The sequence below is a fragment of the Erythrolamprus reginae genome, unplaced genomic scaffold (assembly GCF_031021105.1).
Source record: "Erythrolamprus reginae isolate rEryReg1 unplaced genomic scaffold, rEryReg1.hap1 H_60, whole genome shotgun sequence".
NCBI lineage: Eukaryota > Metazoa > Chordata > Lepidosauria > Squamata > Dipsadidae > Erythrolamprus > Erythrolamprus reginae.
Window position 1 is genome coordinate 120,784 of NW_027248518.1, and position 4,424 is coordinate 125,207.

The following is a 4,424-nucleotide window of genomic DNA, read 5'->3' on the forward strand; positions in this document are numbered from 1 at the left end:
TACATTTGTCAAGAATCATGTGGTACAACGCTTAATGATTGTCATAGGTGTCAAATAAGCAATGAAGAAACAATCAATATTAATTTAAAAAGAAGAGATTAGACTGCCATTGGTCAGAAATGTTGTAGGGTCTTCTACTAGAACGGGGTGTGTGTGTGTTGGACTAAGCTACAACGTCCCTTCCAACTCTGTTAATCTGTTAAACAGTAATTGTTTGTTTGTTTGTTTTGTCAAGTACATATTGGAGATATGTAAAGATATAATAATATTCATATACATGGTACTAGTAAAAAATAAAACAAACATTAGGACAGGGGATGAAAGGCATTTATTTATTTAATACAATTTATGCTGCTTTCAAGGAAGTTGTTATGTACAGTCTAACAAGAGAAGAATATAAGTCATAGCAGGAATATTCAGTGGAATAAATGGAATAGAAACACATAGTGAGGTTTGTTGCTGACTAAGAGTTCCAAATTTGATTTCCTAAAAATTATTTCCCAGCACACAGCAAGGAGGAAAAAAGGGTATGTACTTTCTCATGAATTTTTTTCATGAGTGCCAGACCATGGCATGGATGAATGAATCAATTAATTGTCCATGAAGCATAGTCACCCATGGGTGTGGCTAGTACATGGGAGAGAAGGTATCTCAAAATGGTCAAGGCTTTACCATCTTGTATCATACATGGTTGTCAGAAACAGAATAAATTGGTAATATAGAACAATAGCAAATAATGCAAGAAGGTGCTACCAACTTGCTCCAATTTCATCATCTGAGAATTAATGGATAAAACTGTTAGGTAGAGGGAATAAAACCTTCGGTGGATGTGGTCCAAGCTATAGATCTATTGATAAAGGCAGGCATCCCTTTCATGCCTAATACTGTTGCTGATCATATCTCTGTGCCAAATCATGCAAACTAAGTGCCAACTTTTATTTCAGAACATTGTAGGGTTAAACTAGAAGATCTCCAAGATTCTTCCCAAGCCTGTTATTTTATGTTCCATAAACCAAAAAACCCCAAAACATTTTATCACCTTTGAAAAATATATGAAAGGGGAGAGATTGCGCAATCCTTCCCCAACATCTTGGCAATACGGTTTCTAAACACACACACACACACACAATTTTTAAAAAAATGTACACACAAATCATGTCTGTGATTTTTTTTCTTCCTCCATTTGCTTTTTATTTAAGAGGAGTTTTGCTCTATCAAAAAAAAAAAGTGCAAGCAAACATCCTGGGCCAGCAGGAACAACCTCCTTCCCCTCTATCTATCAAAACAGTCTCTGCTTTTCTGGACAAGGGAATTCACAAATATAGCAGCTGCAAGTCAAGAAAATATACCAGATCAAAGACACCCAGAAGTGCCTGTTTTGACTGCGCTTAATTGCAGAGCACCTTGGGTAGAAGTTTCAGATCCTTTCACTGCCTCTTGTTTTTCCTCTATTGCTCTATTGAGTTATGTAAGGATAACACAATGTCCTCCAAGTGGAAAAATAGCCTCCAGAATTCATCTCTATCCCATGAAATCATCTTTGCTCTAACATGAATGGAAACACGCTCCTTCCCAGCAAAGACGGCAGAGGTATTTTACCTAAATAGGAACCCCGTGGCTTCTCTAATGGGGCTGGCATGTGTGCATTTATTTATACATTGAATTGTCATGGATCAATGAAAAGTTACTTACCCTCGTGTCAACAAATTGACGAGAGGCTCTTTGAAGACTCTTTCTTCTCAAAGAGGCTGGTTGTGTTCTTTTTATCTCTACAACTTGAGAACTGCCTCTGAACCAATCCTGTGTTCTAGTAAATAGATTTTTAAAATGACACATTCTATGGGGCCGTTCCTAGAAAGGGAGGAAACTTTTAACAGTTTTGGGCATGTAGCCAAGACTTGAAGCCTTGCTTCTGAGTTTGACACAGTAAATAGAAATGAATGAGAGTTTTCCATTCACCACAAGACATTTGACTGTATTTCTAGGTTCTGGCTTTAAGTTTCAAGAAAAGGAAGGGTTGGTCCTACCTTATACAGTTCTTCTCATTGGTAGGTAGAGTTATCATCCAGGGTGGGTTGACCTCATCTGAGGACTGAGTCTGTTAATTTGAATTGAGGACCTCTACCTTGCCTGGATCTCAAGTTATGACGAAGCCGAAGACACTGACATGACGCGACCATCATCAAGTGGAACCCAACAGACTCCATGTGGCCGACATCCTCTCATCAAGTCAAAAAGAAATGTTATACACAAATGAACTATGTACAAAGAGACAATTTCACTGAATTGGCATGGGGTGGAGATATATAACTGGATATCATCAGCATACTGATGATCCCTTACCCTTGCCGTCCGATGATCTCACCCAATGGTTTCATGTAAATGTTAAATAGTAGGGGGGAGAGGACAAACCCCTGTGGCACCCCACAAAGGAGAGGCCGAGGGGTGGATGAGTGCCCTCTGGTTATTGAATTAACCTATTTGCTCTGTATAATGTTTAATGACTGAATTTGCAATGCCTTACAAATGATCATTACATTTAAAACCATTGTAGCATAGTCACAAGATCAAAATCTGGATACTTGGCAACCAGCATGTACCTTCCCAATTAGTTTTCAAAAGCAAAATTAATGAGGAAAGCCAGATTTGTTTAAGGACTGTTTGATTCACTTCAGAAGTCCATTGATTCACTTTACAAGATAAGAGATGAGAAGCCGTGGGAGAATTTTGGGGGCATTTGTACTATGTGATCCCATCTTTGCCACCATCTAGGGGCACTTCTAATTTGTGTTGGTTGTGTTTGGGTAGCTGAGGAACCTGTTGGCAAAATGCCCTTTTACAAATTATCATATTGCTTTTGATGTTGAAAGCATTCCCAAAAAACATTATGTTTCATATCCAAATCTAAATTCTCTCAGAAATGAAAAATAAAAACAAGTTGCCCAAGCCCTCCTGGGAAATGTGTGATGAATTAGGCTTAAAAGATGTTTGGAGGGAGAAACATAAAAACAGTGCAACAATACGCATGCTATTCTAACTCACACCATAGTTGGTCAAGAATAGATATGGCCCAGGACACAGCATCAGTAAACAATGAAGTAGAAGAAATTGAGATTGAACCTAATAATCCATAATTCCATAACACTAGCATGAAGAAAAAAGAAAAAACAAATTAAATGGATTATAGACAGAAAAAATGTAAAAGAAAAACAATATAAACAAGTGCTGGAAAAAGAATTATATATATTTTTCCAAATAAAGAAAACAGAAGAGGCAACACCACAAATAATTTGGGATACAAGCAAAGCATACATTCGACGTTTGACCATCTCATATGTAGCAAAAAGAAATAAAGAAAAAAATTAAACAATTAAAACATTAAAACAAATAGAAACCAATCGCCAAACTGACCCAGAAAGAAAATATCTTAAAGAAAAGAGACAACATATTACACATAAGATTACTTTAATTGAGCAAGAGGAAATTGCAGAACAAATAAAATTAGCTAAGCAAAAAAAAAATTGAGCAAGAAAATTGAGAAAGGAAAATTATAGAAAAGTAGAAGATAAATAGGGTATCATACAACACAATAAAGAACGGGGGGGGGGAAATAGAATGGGAATTTTTTAAGAAATTATACACTCATGAAGAGGTAGAAGAGGGTAAAATAAGAGACTTTATAAAATCTGTAAATATGAAGCCACTCACTGAAGAACAACCAACCTTAAATAGACTGATAACAATCACTGAATTACAAGCAACAAGAAGGTCTGAATTCTTTAAGCAAGAAATAAATATAATGGAAACAAATATGTTAGAAATATTTAATGAAATAGTTCATCAGGTGAAATTGCCACCGTCATGGTCTGAGGCTCTAATAACATTCATCCCTAAGATAGATAAAGATAAGGAAAAAATTCAAAACTATAGACTTTTGAGTACTGACTACAAAATATTTATCACAATATTTGCAACAAGGATAAAAAAAATTTAGATCAAATAATACACCAAGACTAAAATGGGCTTTTACCCCAAAGACAGGTCAGAAATAACTTGAGAACAATACACTCGAATACTATGAAAACAACCCGGGAAAGCAGATGGCATTGGTTTTTCTTGATGCAGAAAAAGTGTTTGACAATGTGAACTGGAGATTTAGTAAGGTACAATTAGAAGGAATGAAATTTGGTCCCAAATTTGTAAAATTAATTAATTCTATATATTTCAAACAAAATGGAAGAATATTAGTTGAACAGACGGAGAACAAATAGTCAGATTTGGAAATTAGGAAAGAAAGTTACAAATTAAGGCTTTTGCTGATTATGTGGTTTTTATAACAGAAGAACCCACGAAAACCATCCCAAAATTAATACATCAAATAGAAGAATATGGAAAGGTGGCAGGATCAAAAATCAATAAAAACA